Here is a 20,000-nt window from a genome sequence, read left to right on the forward strand (position 1 = left end):
TATTTTTTATGATTGGCTTTAATCATCGCGCCATGAGTAAAAGAAAGTCCTATTTACTATGTAGCAATATCATTATTCACGTGTAGAACTCGGTTATCACCATATTAAAAGTATATGATCCTTCTATCGTTAAATACAAAAAAATACATCGAAAATTAATTAATGCCGTTAACATAAAAAATTCTGAATTTACCCAGATTAAAATGAAGTGTTCCGAAATCGAAACATATCGTCCTATCAGCGTAACCGGTTTAAATTTTTACCAAATGCATTCTTTTTATTTTGATGTTATGTTAGTGCATGTCTAATTATTACAATTTAAAATCAGTAATATTCGTTTTATTGCTATCAGGTATATTTAATTGAAAATTCTTGTTGTGGTGGGAAGAAAGAAAATATGTATTTTACAAAAATTTAAACTGCTATTATTGTAATACTATTGTATTATGAAACTGTTCAACCTTTCGCCAGTTTATTACATAAATTAAACGGCAAAAAGGGTTTTACAAATTTTTAATGTAGTCATTAAAAATGTGTATTACTAAATTTACTTTTTGTTTTTCTAGATTTGTAGGTGAAAGGGCCTTTGTAGTTAATTTGTAGCAATATTTTAAGAGTGTTTGTGCTTCAAATTTTTGAATGTCTTGCAATTTTGTAAATGGGGCTTCTAAAATATCATTTGTTTGATTACTTAAAGCTAGGAAATATCATGCATTTGTTGGCATCTTTTTGGCCGAGCCAGTTATTTCTTATACACTTTAAAATGTGCACAGAATCCAATATAAAGAAAAGAGGCCGAGACTTCAAAACTGGATGTTCATATACTATTGACAGTCTTGGTGGATAAGTGAATAATGACATGGCTTTCGTATTAATAGCATTGTTATCTATTATAACAGATATTACTTTAAACCCAATATCCTCTAATCCAATTATAATTTCTTTTAGAATTTCAAATAAAGATTGTGCTTTTAGTCATTTAGTAGGCATAATATGCACAACGTCTTTATATTTTGAACAGATACTGCTCACCATGAAAGCAAAAGCACTTGTTGCAGTCTCACAAGTATTATATGCTGATCCAACAATATTATCTCCTTTAAATGAATTTCATCAACAAGTAACGATACTGTCTCATCTTGTTGTGATAACAATTTAAATTTATTCTTAATGTACATCAAGAATTTGTCTGATGGTAGAAGGACAGGGTAAGATGAGTTTATTGCTGTCTCTTAAAAGATTGTATCCTTTTGGAGAGCAGTTGTAAAATAGTGAACAAAATATAAACATTTCTAACGAATAATCAAACCTATTCTGTGTCAGCAGTTGTAACTGCTCACATATAAATTTTAATACTTCACAATATTTTTCAGTTTGATCTATGAGCAATGTTAAAAAAGATATTATCAGAGTCAACGAGGTAAATACATTTGGAAGGTTGGTTCTGTGTTCCTCAATATCCAGCTTTTTTTATGTTTTTGAGGACATTTTCTAAGGTGATGATGTCACTTACATGAGTAGGAATTTTATCTTGCCCTATCATATGCATTTCCACATCATTACAGAAAACCTGTATTGAACAATCATGCTCAATCACTATAAAAAGACTTATTTTGGGATTGAGTGATTTCGTGATGTGACATATCATGAGTGTTTTGTCATGTTTAACTACAGTCCAATACATCTGGTCCAGAAATGTAATTTTTCCTTCCAATTCTTCAAGGCTTTCAAACTTAATATTCTTTTTATATGCCACATCGTCGGCAATGCTTTCAGCCAAAGCATGTTTTACGGCCTCATTTTCTAGCCGCATTCTTTTGGCATTGGGAGACTCTCTGTTAGATGCTGACGGTTGAGTTACACATACTTGTGGATTTGCATCTTTCCGCAAGCGTGGATATTTTAATTTTGCAGTAAGAGTCACTCCAGTTTTGGGGTCGTAACATGAGGTTTTATGCATTATATCATATTGAATGAAATGCAGTTCACATACCTAAAATAAAATAAAAGTGATAAGTTATACAGTAAATGAGTATACCATTAAATTAGGTAAAATAATAAATTTAAAACACTGATGGGAATGTAAAAAATGTTTAGTCATAGAACTTAAAATTTCAAGATTAAGAATTAATAACCTCTATTTTAAAATGATTCTTATACAATTATACTATTTTTTGTACTTATGCACAAAAGCTACCGTTCTGAAATAACGTTATTATTTAGAAAAATATTCTTAACATGAAGAAGTAGAATGTGTTTTGTAACTATTTTATACTTTCAATGCAATAAACGAAGGTACCATAAAACGTGGACTTAAAAATACTATTTAAAAAATAGTATGGTATCGTCTCTGAATAACCAGTTTAATATATATATATATATATATATATATATATATAATATATAATATATATATTATATATATTATATATATTATATATATATTATATATATATTATATATATATTATATATATATTATATATGTATAAATATTATATATTATTATATTAAAAGAAATCTATATATAAAAAAGAATGTTTAAATATTTTGTAAGAGTTGTACCTGTTTTCAACATTCCAAATTTCTTATGTTCATCATTCTACACGCTTATATAATCTTGCAATGTTATTAATGTAACGAAATTAAAAAAAAATATTCACCAAGAATTTGTTAGTGCTTAATTTTTAAGATAATGTTGAACTTTGTTTTAACTTTAATAGTAAAAACAAACTCAATCGGAGAGAAACGACTATTAACTTTTAAATGAACTTCTACAGAATTTGAACCGATTTTTTTTTTTTTTTACCTTCATAAGATTCAGGTTTAGTACAGCAATAAAGTTTGATTTGGTTACAATTATATAGAACACTCTTGTTTGAAAGGATTTTATACGCTAAAAACGTATACAATCATTCCTTAATTTTAAAGAGTATGGTGAAAAATATATCAAAGGAATAATTCAATACGGTTCAGTTTTAAAATATTTTCTTACTAAATTTCATTGTTTTGGTTTATATATAAGTTGGTTTATATTTAGTTATATTTATTAATTAAATTTGTTTATACAGAATTGTTTTTATTAATTTTTGTAATTGATATAGAAAAATTATAGAATTGTACAGTACGAAAATTATAGAATTCGATTAAGCAAATGTTAAAAACAAACAAGTTTATTAATTTTTGTTTATATGTAATTATTTCTATTAATTTTACTAATTGATGTAAAAAAACTATAAAATTAATTAATAGAAATAATTATATAAAAAAATTAATTAATAGATATAATTATATATAAAAAATTAATTAATAGAAATAATTATATATAAAAAATTAATTAATAGATATAATTATATATAAAAAATTAATTAATAGAAATAATTATATATAAAAAATTAATTAATAGATATAATTATATATAAAAAATTAATTAATAGAAATAATTATATATAAAAAAAATCTCAATTTATTTTTTCATAGAATTACTTTCTTTTTTAATTAAACAAAATGAAAAAAAAACGAAAGATAATTTTTTTTTTTTTACAAAATAAAAGAAAGTAAACAACATTACCCGGCTTGATTTTGTAGGCTCGAAATGTTCTCGCTTGATAGCATTTGTCCATTTATCACGTAAATCCTTATCGTCCGGGAATTTAAATACACTCACTTTGGGTCCATCTGCGTAATTACCTTTGCATAGTGGTACACAACAACAACTAGGCATTTTAAAAAACAAAAAAAAATAATTGGCATTAGAGCGAGAAATAAAACAAAATGGCGGTTCGATACTGCCCAGTTCCCAAACGTTATTCCAACGTGACATCAATGTAAACTTCCCATGTGACGTCACATTTCAATTTTTACTGGCCTTAATGTTAATAATATCTCGGCGGCCTCGGCAGGCCTCATGTTTTGACAAGCTTTTAGGCTTGACCTTTACTCCTGATCTGAAATGGAACACCTACATCAAATCTGCTGCCAAAGACACTAAAAACATTGTGGGATCCTTCTATCAATCCAGTAGATATCTCACTGCTGATGAAATTCTCTATCTATATAAGAGCCAAGGTCGCCCAAGGATGGAGTACTATTGCCACATCTGGGCAGGAGCTGCTAGAAAGGACTTATCCTACCTTGATAGAGTTCAAAATAGACTTCGTAGCCTCATAAGAGATGTCATTTTTTCTTCTCTGCAATCGTTATTTTCATGGCAAGTGCTCGACTGAGCTTCAATCTATAGTCCCCCCTCGCCAAACGTTCACCAGAAACACTCGTCTATCTGAAAACCCTATCAATAGTTCCCCCACTCTTTATCCGTGCCTAAACCTAAACGTAAATTTCATGAACAAAGTTTTTGTCTTAGAACTGCCTGTGGAACTGCCTTCCGTTTTCCTGCTTTCCAGCTGACTATAATATGGTTGTTTTCAAGTCCAATGTAAACAAGTTCTTGATAAGCCGTTCCCCTGAAGTAAACAAATTTACTGAATTTCCATTACTGACAATTACTATATTGTCCAATTGACTACTGTACACTCTTTAACCCTTATCCTCGAGTGGTCCCTGGGCCTTGATAAGTGGTGATGTCTATGTAAAAAAAAAAAAAACATTATGTGGATCTTGTTATCTTGTTTGTTCCCATACATACGGGTTTATGTCATAACAGATGATGCCATAACTGATGACATCACTAAAGGATGACGTACTCCACTAAAACAAAAATGGGGATAGCCGTTTAACTATACAAACATCGAGATCATTAAATTAATGTTAAGTAAGCTACAAAGAAACGTGTATTTTTTGTACGAAATAATATTCCACAGATGAATTATTTCGTACAAAAAATACACGTTTCTTTGTAGCTTACTTGCCATTAATATAGTTTCATTATATATATATATATATATATATATATATATATATATATATATAAGCAAAGGTCTATAATCCAAATTCAATGATGTTGACCACCTAACAATTTATCTCTTACATTCTTAAATTTCTTTGATCTTACAATTCTCTACAGTAACTGTTTCGTAGCGCAAAATTATTCATTTTATTATTATATCAATTAGTTTATCTATTTTGTCCTTAACTCAAAAGAAGAAATAGCAACGATCAATCTAGCAAAAGAAAATAAAATGCATTTGGTCATGAATATAACAGTTCAAAATGGCGTAATGTAAGCAAAAAATAAGGTAATTTCAACATCTCGCCCAATTTTCGGATTCTATATTTATGCCCAAATGCATTTTATTTTATTTTCATGGATTGATAGGTGCTACTTCTTCTGGTGAGTTAAGGGCAAAATAGATTCATGGTTGATATAATAATTAAATGAATGATTTTGCGCTACGAAACAGTTACTGTCAAGAATTATAAGAGTCAACGGAATTAAAGAAATAAATTGTAAGATGGTCAACATCATGAAATTCGAGATATAGACGTTGTCTTTTATTTGTCATATATCCTATGATTACATTGATCTCCTTAAATTAAGGATTTGTGTTCATAAAAAGTGAAATATAATTGAAAAAAATCTACAGACATTTTCCTACAGACTATTGCGCAACCCTTGCTTCACAATTACACGCGGATCTGCCCCTACAGGGGTATCTTTTAAGACTGAATGGAGACATTAGTATATATATATATATATATATATATATATATATATATATATATATATATATATATATATATATATATATATATATAAATTTCTCAAAAGTCTGTTTAAGCTAAGGATGGGAATTCCTACCAGATGCAGGATATGCACCTGCTATCCCATATATTGCGACCGACAAATCTTTGATAGATTCTCACCGTCCCTTTATGTATAATTGTTTGAATCTCTTACACTTAGTTCATCAGGTATATTTGCCGGGTAGTTTTTAAATTCTTTTTTCGTGGGTCCAGTCGCTGCTATAATTACTGGAATAATGGAGATATTCCTAAAGTTGTAGTTTCATTTCATGTTATATATCTTTTCGTTATCTTTTCGCTCTCATCTCTGTTTGATTTCGCATATATTTTTTTTGTGAGTGAATAAGAATCAAGACGGAAAACATTGTACACCTCAAGGACTCTAGATCCTTTCATATAAAGCATTATGGCAATAATAAATAAAATAATGTTATCTTAAAAATATTAATGTTTCGTGGATCACCAAATCACGAGGAATGCATTAATAAATCTCCAATTTCGCGTTAGCTAGAAATCAAAGTCTAACATTTTTTTCACTCGGTCATTTATGACGTCATCTCATACCACCGAGCTTTCGAGCTCAAATTCTCAAGCCATATATAAAAATAATATGCTTTATCTATACAGTTTAAAGTTTGAATGCATTTAAAATTATTTCGGTTATATTTCTTCTATATGTTCACCTTTCGTATTTGGTTGATAAAGGTGATAGAAATCCCACTTTCCAATGGCGGAAAAACAATCGTTTCTTGTCAAAAAATCATGTTAAACCGGATGGATGCAATAAATGCTGACTTATAAGTTCTGTTTGAAAAGATTCATTTCAATTGTTCGAATTGCAGCAAACAAACATCAGCTTAAATGTTTATTTCATCAAACTTGTATCGACGTTTCGTCGTTCATTTACAGTTGTGGTAATATTTTTGCGCTTCGAGACATTTTTAGAGTCAGGCGGTCAACTTGAGTCATTACTGTCCGACGAGTTGAAACATTCCGTGAAGGAATAACACAACGTACATGCACTAGAATCGTACTTTTAGCAGATAGCATTTCTTAACATTGAACCACAATTAAACAAAAAATATTTGTAGTTTTTCGATGAGAAAGTTGCATTTTCACATCATGTGTTATATTATCACACAATTTCGACCGTTTTACTCTCCGACCTTTTACAGATGCATCGTGATGAATACGAAAACCATCATGGAATTTGCAGACCCAATCCTTTATATCACATCCAATAGGAGTAAAATATGGCGACATTCGTTCAGTTAACATTTAAATTGTTTTGCTGCCCTTGCTCAGAATCGAACTCAGAACCGCAAAATAACTTACGCATTTAACTAACATGTGGGCGTGTTAATGCTATATAAATAAATTTATTTCGTTGCTTAAGCTCAGATTTATTCCTCATAATGAGCTGCAGTATTTGGTGCTTATTTGTAAGACATTCAGAGTAAGAACATCTTGTTACCTCACTGACGTTTATTTCACTTTCCAGGCGTAATTGACATGGACAAAACTGCAAGGATTCTTCACCCGTGGGACATATATAGCCTTCAGATTAGGTCTTCAAATCCAATGTATACAATTGTTCTGTTGTGGACCCCAAAGTAATAAAACGCCGTTCCATAACACTGAGCAACATTACTACAACAATAATGCTCCTCATCTTCCTGCTGACATTCATTGATGTCTCATTAATAAACTAAATTCTCAATAAGAAAAAAGAAGCTTCATCAGTAAATGAAAAGTATTTTCATACTATTTTGGCATATTTATTTTGGTATAAGTTTGTTGTTTTATGAATTACACGTTGACTGAAGATGGTGAATGTCCTTCTTGCTTTTTTAAAATTAGTCGCTCAGCATCAACAAAACCTTTATTGGAAGCGAAGTTTGAAATCCAATACAAGGCGACGCGAGAAAATAGAGACGAAAATCATTCTAATGTGTTTGGCACGTGCAAAACTGAGAAAATAAAGAACTAAATTGCTATTAAAACAATTGTCATTTAAAACCGTCCACCAGTATCGCTGGGGTCAGGCGAAATACCTTCACGTTATCTAACTTGACTCCAACCAAAACAAAAAAAATATATAAAGTCAAAAGACATTAACGAGTTGAATTTGAGTTTCCTGCTTTTACCCAAAACAAAAATAAAACTCGGCAATTTATTTAGATCATCTTTACGCACGCGCAGTAAAAGATTCAGACAGTGACTTGGTATTTGGAAATTGAGCTGACAGACAGCAACGGACAATTAGCTAAACATTGCCTCATCTCAATTGTCTTGTGTCTTCCTCCAAAATCGAGCCACCCATCATAGTGGCTCGCACCCCGCCCTATCTAACATTTTTTTGTCAGAATTTCTGTTACCTCCAAAGCTGGGGTTAGGGTTATTTGTCTCTCTTTTAAATATCATCTCGGTGCTTCTTCAAAAACATGAGTTAGGTTGTTAAACTTTGTACCGTCTCCACTCTTTCCCAACATTTAAAATAAATAAAAAATATACTGTAACATCGTCCTTTAGCCAACAAACAATGGCACAGAACAGAGACTGACAAGGAAATGGTGGAGGGGAGGAACTGAAAATGGTGGAGGGGAGGAACCGAAAATGAAATAAACAAAAGTCGAAGAAGAGGAATTTGTTTTAAAAGTTGACGATAAGCGTTAATTATTAAATGGAGTGTATCGTGCAAAATATTCAACTTTTAAATAAGACTTTTGTCTTATATCTTTCATCTTAACTATAGGAGAATTACGCTTGCCTTGAAGATACGGTATAAGCTATATCACGTTAAAGTAACACCCGTAGACGAGACTTAGCGTTGATTAATTTGGCGAATATAGAAAAAATAGTATTTTAACATGATAGAAAAGTTTTCTAATGTTTCTTGCATAAATTACTTGGCTGTGTCTCTATATTGCTTTATCCAGAAATGTAATTGAAAACAAAATTTACATGGGGAAAATTTTTATGGGAAATCCATGATATGATTTATTTTACAATAATATCACTATGCGTTGGCAGCAAACATCCATAAACAGTAAATACATCATTTTTCTATTTTGAAATAAAGAAAGATAAATGAAAATCGAAAGAACTACATAGGGTTTAATCATTCATTAGGGCAAGAGTTAAGATGAATAATCCAAAAAATAAACTATTTCTAGATGAAAATTAGGATAAATGCAGCTTTAAAAGTGGTTTTTAATGTGAGAGTACAAACAGAAAGTAAATATTTCATTAAATTGTTTAGGTTGTTTATTTTTCGACATTTCAAAGCATTTCAAGTTATTTCGTAACGAAATACAAAACATGGAGAAAATAATCCATTAACTACGATTAAGTGAACAGGAATTATTTTTTATGAGTTCTCAACACTTCCGATGTTATATATTCGAAAGGTGCCGTATCCTGATTTGATACTTTTCTCTATGCCGACTTTCAATGGAACACTCACAGACGACGACGTAGTTGATAATGTTTGCACAGGACAGCTTATCAATTTAAACTAATGGACCTATTTCCTTATTTTTTAGGATTTTTTTTATCGTGTTCATGATGGGGCGCATAGAGGAACGAGGGTTGTAAATGTACTTTACAAAACGATACTCCTCTCCACTACAACTCATATAATCTCAGATATATTAGAAGATGCGACTTGTTTCATATTTTGTGTGTGTACCATTTGAAAACGCACTTTTCTGACTATTTTAGAAATGAGTAGTCGATTAGATGATATAAAACGTTTGGATAAGTCGGGTACTAATAAGTGAGACTGAATTTAACTTTTCTTAAGGCATTTCAATGCATTTTTATTATTTAATGATACTAATTGTAAACGATGTGCCTGTTTCCTGACAAATAAGCCCTTTTGGGGTTAATTAATGTCGAAATAATGCCAAATATAAATGGAAGATTTATTCGATAAATTGAACATACGTTATTAATTAACCAATAATTGAATGCAAAAGATTTCGAAGGATTTGAACTTAACAGATTGTGACAAGATCTCTTCGGCAAATTACACACCCTTTTTACTTTCTTAGTAGATATGAATGACTAGAAACTTGAATAAACCTTGTTTGTTGATTTGTACGAAGACAATTTGATGAGGTTGGCATTTGTTTTGAATTTATCTGAAGTGGAATTGGTGTGGGCCATTTAAAGAGAAGGTGACTCTGGTTGGTAACCCTGAGGTCGAATTAGGTGTAATGGGGTATGGGGTCCAAAGGATCAGGAAGAGTGCGGTTTAGGCGTGTGTTGGGAAGGGTGAGTGAGATGCGATTGCGGTGAGACGAGTTGAGATAGACGATGCAATAGAGGAGTAACCTTTTAAATAATGTCGAATGATAGAAGTTGTACTTATGTTTTTGGTTTTTCTTCTAGTTGCTCGTGATGAAATACATTTTATATTTAGTATATTTACTTTTGAATGCGTTGCGCGTGAAATCGACATTTATTTAAAACTAGCCTGGGTGCCCGGCGTTTCCCGAGTATTTGGAGGTGTGTGTTGAGAAAAAAAACGTGGTAGTAGGCAGGCAGGCTCGAATCCGTACCGCAAAGACAGAAAAGAACGTGGAGAAAAACGTGACGTCTTTGCTGTTGCGTCCATTGCCAAACCGGAAGTGGTGGAGGTTTAAATTAAAGCTAGTCAATCGAAAAGACGGGATGAATTTCGAAAATATCGGCAAAAAAAACGACCTCACCTTGTAGAAAGTGTCCAGTTGAGAGTTAAAGAATTAATGTTTTTAGCAAATCTTTCGACATTTGTCGTCCGAAGGGTGGAGCTTCAAAAAGATACCGATCTCGTGAAAATCCGTTGCCTCTGTCTAAAGTTTTAGGCATACATACATACATACATACATACATACATACATACATACATACATACATACATGCATTTAAACAGACAGGTGATATTTATATTTAGATTAAACTCAAATCAGTTGCATGATTAGCTTACTGGTTACATTTATGGACTATGAGATAAGATAAATTTTCACGCCATCGATTTCTCACCGTGTCTACTTGAAATTATTTCTTTTGCCTTAAATATTTAGATATCATCGTCGGTAAAAACCCACCCTTAAAATCAAATCAAACTACTGGAAAGTAGCAGGAGTTAACGGCCCTGGTCGAAATGAAATCATCTGCCGTTTTCTGGCAGTGGCAACTAGCTGAAGTTACTGGCTTTATTGTTAACACTGGGGATTACTGGCGATTAGTGTTGGTTTGGAGGGATTACTAGCGAGTACTGCTAAGCACACGCTGTCTTTGCAAATGGCAGTCACTGGCGGCCTCGATTGGACTGCATCTAACTGAAATCGTCTGTCTTCAACTGTCGGGCATTTTTATGCACTGACATTCACTGACTGTCACTGACATTCTGTTGCAGGCACTGATAGTCACTTGCAGTTAGTGATATTTTCAGTCTATTACTTGCATTTACTTTCGTTTACTGGTGGACACTGACTGGCTTTCATGCCTATAATTGTCGGCAATGATCAGTATCGGCCCCCATTGCACTGCTTCGAAATGAAATTGTATATCTTCAATAGTGATTTCTTGTGATCATTGACATTTTTAAGCGGTTACTTACGTTTGATCAATGTCGGACACTATCGATCATGACCGCTCTGAAATGAAACGACCTGTCTCTAATATTCGTGCCCTGTCATTCATTAAATGGTACTGGCATTCAGTGGCGAGCACTGTTAGTTACTGACGGTGATTGACAGTGATTATCAGGATGTTACTATAACTTCTTGAAAGGGGAGGGTACTAGCTGGGACTTCAACTGTCAGGCACTGTTATCGAATGGCGGGAACCATTATACATGGTGGGCATTGCTTTTTTTTAAGTTGGTTACTGTCATCTCAGTGTAATAGCGGGCACAGGCAGGTCCTGGTGGGCAGATATAACGCTGGCAAGCACTGGACAAGTCTAGGCAGGCCCTGGCTGGCAGTCGCGGCTGTTTTGTTCGAAGCCTAAGCAAAGCGAATTTTTTTCCGTATTAAGGTTTATGTTAAATAAAATCGACCTTGTTAGGTCTAAAGTATCAGTGGTTGTCATTGGATGGCGACATTTTGATTAGGTCGTGAGAGGTTTTATAACCCTCCGAAATTCCTTTGTTCCAATATTTTCTTAATCTTATGAACGTATGCGAACAGTTATAGAAATTGTCCGGACCTTGCGGAGGGAGCGGTCTTAAATTCAAGCATTGTAAAACGAAAGAACTAATGTGAAATATATCGGAAGAAAAATATAAACACAGTCGATACTGGTGTTAAAAATGTGACGAATCTAGAAAAGTTGCTGGTTAGGTTGTAGAGAGAAAGAGAAGGAAATAATTAGTGAGTAAAATTCGTCCTGTCACCGTTAAATATGGCTTGTTTTGGAATGTGACTCCTCGTAAGAATTACTATAATATTTTCTGGCTACAAATGAAATTGATTGGCAATATGTGTAAAACCTACATCAGATTTAGTAAGTATTGGTTAGTAATCTGACACCATATTAAATTTATATGTGGCGTATCCGTTTGCAAAGCTATGTTTTTTTCCGAAACGGTACTAAATGACTCCGTTTTATTATGCATACGCACACTATATATATATATATATATATATATATATATATATATGTGTGTGTGTGTGTGTGTGTGTGTGTGTGTATAAATATATATATATGTATAAATATATATATGTGTGTGTGTGTGTGTGTGTGAAATGCTTTGTAGAGAAATACATAAGTCAATCCATTTGGCAACAGACGAAGAATACTTTGCCAATCGCAAGTTCAAAAATAGAGAATTTTGCCAAAACAGGCGCAGAAGATGTCTAAGATGTTGAACTTCTTCACTGACCCATTGAAATATGAACTCACCTATAAAAACAATAACTGATCATAAACTGGGTATTTGCCGTAAAGCAATGCTTGAAAAACTGTATATTTGTCGTAAAGCAATACTTGAAACGTTGTACTACAAACCTGAAAGTTTGCTTGAAGCAGTTTTTTTATTAATAATAATTCATTGGTTTAAAATTTTAAAAACTTAATTCCCGCATGGCAATATGTATCATCGCTCAAATGATTTATGAAACTTGTGACACGTCAGGCACTGACTTTTAAGACCGAAGTATTAAGGTTCTCTTTTAAGACCGAGGTATTAAGGTTCTCTTTTAATACCGAGGTATTAAGGTTCTTGTTCATCGCTAGTGCAAGTGCATTAAGAATGATCAATGTCGAAAAATAAATTATGGAGTACAAAATGTCGCTCGTTTTAATTCTACTTTGTAAGTCTTTAACTTTTTAATTTAAAAATGGGAGGCATTTACTTTTGAAAGGAGTCTTGTATATATTAACGTGCCATTTATCAATAATTGTTTTATGAGCAAAATTAAAATACGAATTCGTAAATCGTGTAAGTCATGTATGCGCATGTACCATTCCTGGCTTCCTAATATTTGAAGCATGTATGTGTTCGAGAAAAAGCCTCCTCTTTCTTTCTGTTTTTCTCTTTCTTTGTTGACGAATTGGAGTTCACGCCACTCCTAAACGTGCCGTGGTTGCCCTTTAGTACTATGTTCGCTTGCCCTTTTGAAAAGCAGAGTCGTTTTTATTATTTACGCTATCGGCCAGCCAATCTCTGGTCAATCAGTTGGATATGATTGGTCTAATAGACACCGTCGCGCACAATAGATGACACCGAGTTTGAATTCCGTCGAATATGACATTCTCATTGAGGTATTAACAGAGCTGGTGCACCTGTTTGAACGCACTGTAGCTAAAACGATAAAAAGATTCGAAGCTAATATAAAATTTCGTCCAACAAATCAGCATTTAATTACAATAAAACCGATTAGTCAATGATTATACTTTCTTTAATAAGCATTTAATGAATTTCATTTATATTATAAAAGTTTGCGGACACACTTCGAAAGCAAAGTTTGAAAGTAGAATGCCATCATTAGAATACATTGATAAAGACGGCCATCTAACGGCTCACGAGTAGTTTGATATAATATATATAAATATCCCAGAAATCGTTTTTCATGATAAACAAATGGTGATCCCTACAATAAAATTACGACTAGCGTAAATTCTTGGAAGCAAACTAATTGCAATAGATTATTGCACTTACAAGCAAAAATTGAGATTTCAACCGAACGACCTTGAACGAAAAATTAATTTTTTCAAATATTAGTCTTAACGGTCGAAAATCTATGTACAGATTTGTATTCTAAAGTATTTCGGGAATCTTTACTGAGTTTAAAAACAGAAGGAAAGAATATCGTTTATATATATGTATCAATGTTTCCGTTCAGTCTTAAAAGACAAAGGACACCCCCTGTTGGGGCAGATCCGCGTATAGTGAAGCAAGGGTTGCGCAATATGTCTGTGAAAAAATGTCTGTAGATTTTTTTCAATTATATTTCACTTTTTATGAACACGAACCCTTAATTTAAGGAGATCAATGTAATTATAGGAGCGACACATTCGGACGATGTCAAAATATCGTTAATTCATCACCCACACAGCAGCAGCCGTGTGGCGCAATGGTGGGAAGCCTGGCGGTTGGGTTTCGATCCTGGTCTGAGGTAGTTGCCTGTGTAGCCGCACTGATGAGCTGTGAAACAGCGAAACAGTACTGTATGTGGATGTGATGACTATATATATATATATATACATATATATATGGTCATCCACATACATAAAAGTAAGAGACAAAGAGTAAACATACACACACACACACAAATACGAGATGGCTAGATAAACAGACCGCTATATGTATGTGAATAAGTAGGAATAAAAACATAGAAGAAACAGAGATAAAGAAACAAATAAAAAATCCGAATTAATATCAACCGTCGAAACACAGTTACTCCCTTCCCAAAATTTTAAGGGAAGTGTAAAAACTACATAGACACTCGCTTAAATCGATGATGGATTAACCAGTCAATTACAGCGGAACCCCTTTCGTTCTTCATGTGCATGTACAGTTGTAGATTAGAGGTAGATGCGTACTGATGTTGGCCCAGAAGATATACCCTCACACTACATCATCTATACAAATATAATTAACGCGCTTATTGATAGTGGCGAGAAGAGTTGATTTAAAGCAACAGTAGCACAATTTTAAATCGCACTTCCGGTAGTCCACCAGTCATTTAGTCCAGTTGCAGGGAGAAATCTATGAGCGATGCAAGTAGCGTCGATAAAAAAAGCATGGAGGTGGATATTCGAAATTAAAATTTAGAAAAGTATAACAGTTATTTCTCAACTGCTCAATACAACTATAAGAATAATAAAACGTACATTATGTAAAGTTGTAGTAATAATTCTTCTAACGCACTCACCTCTAAAAAGCAGAAGGTCTGCTCTGTGATACGCAGAGAAGAAGAAGAAGAAGAAGAAGAAGAAGAAGAAAAAGAAAAAGAAGAAGAAGAAGAAGAAGTCGAAGAAGACGCGGTAGACGTGGTTGGTTTTATTTGGAAAAAGGCGATACTTACCTAGAGAATTCCCGAGACTTTAAAGGGATAAAAGATCAAACTCGGACGAATAGGTGGTCGTGCTTTTGCTCAAAAAAGAAAACCGGCGATAGAAGAGCAAAGTTCCTTTGAAAAGAGAGTTCCGGGGTGTAAGGCAGAAGGAACCAGCAGTTTTCAAGCTATTTCGGCTTACAAATGGTAGGAAAAGCATTCGATATTCGTCTGATTCCTGAATTTCATGGCATTTCACCCAATCACACAGTGTCCGAATAGCTGGTAGAGGTGAAGCTGGTGTGCGAAATGTGTAGGCTGAGAGGTGGCGCGCTGTTCGTATACCAGATATTAACCCATGACCAGAAGGCGGATTTGAAGCAAGTAAAAACGAGCTCTTCTTGTGGTTTTCGTGCCGTACTCCTTTGTAGCATATAAGTTTGTCTCCCGTCGTTTGCACCCTGGGGAAACTGTCGACGAATCCTTGGGTGACTTGCAGGATCTTGCACGGTTAATAGAAGAGAACCATTCTGATCGATGGTTTAGTTGTGCTTTCCTGTCAAGACTTCCCAGTTCCATTAGGCAACAGTTGCGGGGATCCTCCAGAATGGAATAGATGACTCTGGAGCAGATTGTAACGAAGGTCCAGGCTCTTATGACAGAGGGGGCAGAAGTAAATCAGTGTAGCCGTCGGGTGACGCAGAATTCTTCCTCATGTGCCTATAGATCAACCTTCAACCTCTGACCAGCAGGATGCAGTCACAGTGCGGTGTCAAAAGTGTGGATGTCCCAATCACTGCCAGCATCCCGGGGGCAAAGCAGACTGGCTGCTTCCAAAGATACACTGTTATCGCTGCAAGAAGCAAGGACGTGTGGCATCAAGGTGTCCAGTAAACTGTCCCCTCGCTTCTGACCACCAAATCTTACGTATTTCCGAGTTTGTAACACAAAAAATGCCTCCGTTTGATTTGAGCGGATTAAAAATAGTTTTATATTTACTTGATAACTATTCATGGTCTTTCACAAAATAGTATATAGATATTCGTTAAAAGAGACCCAAGTACGCGTATCCAGCCAGATTGGCGTATCAACCTAAATGTGTAACATATTTCAATTCTGTTTATAAAATCACTGCTTGATTTCATTATTTGTTAATATTAACAGGAAAGAGAAATGAAAAGAATTTTTTTTAAAAGCATTTGTTAATTATATTTTCAAAATATTTTAACGGTTACGGTTTATTATTTTAACGATTACGGTTTATTTTCAAAATATTTTAACGGTTAAAATATTTTAACGGTTATATTAAGTCTTACAAAAATTTCTCTTTTTTTACAAAGTGAAGGTCGTGATTAGGGTTACTGTATAGAGTTTCTGATATTGAATAAGTGAACACTAAGATTAGAGGCACAGAATTTTATGTTCTGCAATTGATGACCCGTATGTATTATTGAGAACGTCGGACGGTAAATAATTTGCCACGTGGACACGTGTTACTTCATCCTAATGCTTAACTTATACGTGCTATATCGTACGAAGTACAGCTATATTTGGATTAATAACACTTAGAATTATTATGCTGCAAGAAACGTCCTTTTGAATGGATATAAAGTTCAGTTTCGTGGAAAACCAAGGTGTGTATTCAAGACGCAATAGTATTAGTAATAGCGTATATTTCGCTAATATGTCCTTGACACGGTAGAAGTAGGGACATCTTTCAACGGAAGCAGGATTATTTTTCCAGCAATTAATATTTTTATTAATTAGAGATTGAACAAATATTGCACAATTGATAGCCATGTAGTTTTGATAATAAGCTTCGTTTCATCATCAATATGGTGTGATATTACGTAATAGTTTCGATCTTTTGTTTTGTGCGACGAAAAGATTCCAACGAGTATAAAAAGCAGAAAACTGGAAGAAGTTCTTTGTACAAAGACGCCAAGAAATAATGGAGAAAAAGTTATCTAGAGTAAACTTGAGAACTGGATAAATATATTTAATGAACATAAAGAAACAGTTCGATCTAATCTTAAACAGATAGGTGTCGTCCACACACATACACGCACACATATTATATATTTGTTATGCACAAACAGTTGTTACGCTATCTCACGGATTTTCAGTGCAGCTATACTATAAACACTTTTTCATTCTGCGATTATAAACTCTGGCTCAGAATTACTTCTAATATAATGAGCATAAAGAAACAGTTCGATCTAATCTTAAACAGATAGGTGTCGTCCACACACATACACGCACACATGTTATATATTTGTTATGCACAAACAGTTGTTACGCTATCTCACGGATTTTCAGTGCAGCTATACTATAAACACTTTTTCATTCTGCGATTATAAACTCTGGCTCAGAATTACTTCTAATATAATGAGCATAAAGAATCTTATGCATACTCTACGGCAATCTTCACCGAAATTAAGAATTTGTAACGTTTAGATTTGCGCTAGTTTATTTCAACGATACGAGTAAATTGGAGAATTTTGTTTTATATCGAAGGATGATCCTATATACTAAATGGAAATTATTTATTTCCCAACCGGAGAGATAAAGTAGGCATCTGAAGAGGGCTGTTTCGTTGTGCGACCGTTCTTCAATTCGGCTAGATGTAACGTATTATCGTGTTGAGATTAAAAACGCACCAAAAGATCACTTCCAACTATAAGCAACATCCAAAAAACTAAAACCGACAATAAGATTGCAGCAATTATTCCGTTTTCTGTAAACACACACACATACACACACACACGCAAACGCACACACACACACGCGCACAAAACACACACTGCTCCATACATACAACGTATATCATTTCGATACGTTTAAAAATACATACACCCGGAATCACGTAGACGTGAAGACAGGCACACATATATAGAGGTGTGTGGGGGGGGGGGATAACGCTGACGTCCAAAGAGACTGACCTTTCGCGCAAACTCTTTTTATCAAAAATTTCTCGCGTTATCCCAAGATTTCTCTTCTACTCGCCATTCTCCAACCATCTCAAACTCATTTTCTAATTAATACGGATCTTTTCAGACACATTTGTCACATCCATTGTCTACTGGGAGACCATATGTTTTTGTTTGTTTTTTACGTTTGTTCTGTTGTGCTCTCAACACCAACTTATTCAAGTACTGTATACACTAGTAAAAGTCTGAGTTTGAGGACACCTTTTCGACCAAACAATGTCTGAATCGAATTCTACAAACTATGCCATGATTCAACACTTGTAACGTTTAACCACGTATATTCTGAACACCGGTTGTATAGTTATATCGTTTATTTGCAATTTTGGTTACTGATAGACAAATTTTGGTTACTGATAGACAAATTTTGGTTACTGATAGACAAATTTTGGTTACTGATAGACAAATTTTGGTTACTGACAGACAAACACTAAAGCAAAAGTAAAATGGGATTATCATTATGAAAACTTTCATTTTAGAAACGGACATTTTCTAAAAACTTGATTTAGGCTGAATCTTTCTGTAGAAAACTTCTTTTTCAGTTCCCTTGTGTCTTCTAAAACTGAAGGATACACTTAAGCAATAAGTGTGACATTCGCACGAGGGGGGTCATAGAAAGTCTAGAGCGGCTCTTCAATTTCTTGTTTGAAAAATGGCATCACATTCACAAATAGATGGACTCGTAGTGGCGGAGAGATTGAGCTTTCTTTCACGTTCTCTGGAGAGGAACAAGAAATAAAACTTCTGATATTGACATTAATTAACTGCCTGTTTTCTAGTTAGTGGATCGAACAAATTCAATATGGTTACTGCGAATGTATGGAAGAGGGGAAACAAACGCATTAAAAATTCAAAATAGTTGGATAAATCAGCCGCAAAAAAGAAAACCATAGGCCGCATCTTTGAGAGTCTCGATTTAAATAAATAAATAATTATTCAATATATAGGATGTGCAAGGATTCTGTTATGTGTTTCTCTTTTACGGCATTTGTTCTCTTTGAAAATGATTTGATTTGACTTCTATTTAATACTGAAACCCAATGATTATTTTACTAGAAGTTTCTATTTTATCCATTGACAGGGAAAAAGAACGACTTGCTCATACGTTCCCAATAACATTATAAGCTTTCACTCGCAGTCTTCATTGCATGACTCACGATATTGAAGTAGGGGGGGCTATTGAAATTGTAAAAGTCATGCAAGTCTTACACTTTTTAACAGACCGTACGTCCAGTTTCTGAACACGAAACAGAATCCTTCTCCTCCAAACCCCAAAAAGAGATGTTTTCTATATTGGAATTTTACTTTTCTAGATGTCTCGACCTCTGATTTACATCGCCATGTTGTCTTGTTTTCGTATTTTATTTCCCCCGCCTATTTCGTCTCCTTCACCTTTTAAAAACTGTTTACATTCCTCGACAAACTCTCGACACGTTGTTTATCTGATGACACACCAAACATTCCGGCACAATTCGACACATTTATTTTATTCATTACGAAAAAAAAACTGTCTCTATGCCTTTCAGTCGGTCCTTTCGTCGTTTGCCTCGCTCAAGTTTAAAAGAAAATATTTAAATACGTTCACGACTTTTCATGATCTGCGCGATTTTTTCATCGATTTATCCACTCTCGATTTCTATCGTAAAACGCGTAGTTTGAAAGGTGGTCTATTTCAGTATATTTATCTTGTAATAATGGAAGTCGCAGATAAATAACTAAAAATTCGGCCTGAATCATTATAAGTTTTCTGTCTCACCTAGATGATAAAACAAGACAATTTTTCATTATTTCTCAATATTTATCGTCCTTTATTATATAAA

At 33.6% G+C, this 20,000-nt stretch overlaps 1 protein-coding gene across 3 annotated transcripts in view; it reads left to right on the plus strand.

Moving 5' to 3' along the window:
- The window catches only part of LOC145256397 (uncharacterized), a 241,113-nt gene that overhangs the window by 130,697 nt on the left and 90,416 nt on the right, over positions 1-20,000 (plus strand). The gene's annotated exons all lie outside the window — the stretch shown is intronic.

Source organism: Euprymna scolopes, chromosome 32, assembly GCF_053919585.1.
Source record: "Euprymna scolopes isolate OS-2025 chromosome 32, ASM5391958v1, whole genome shotgun sequence".
In the NCBI taxonomy this organism is placed as follows: Eukaryota; Metazoa; Mollusca; class Cephalopoda; order Sepiida; family Sepiolidae; genus Euprymna; species Euprymna scolopes.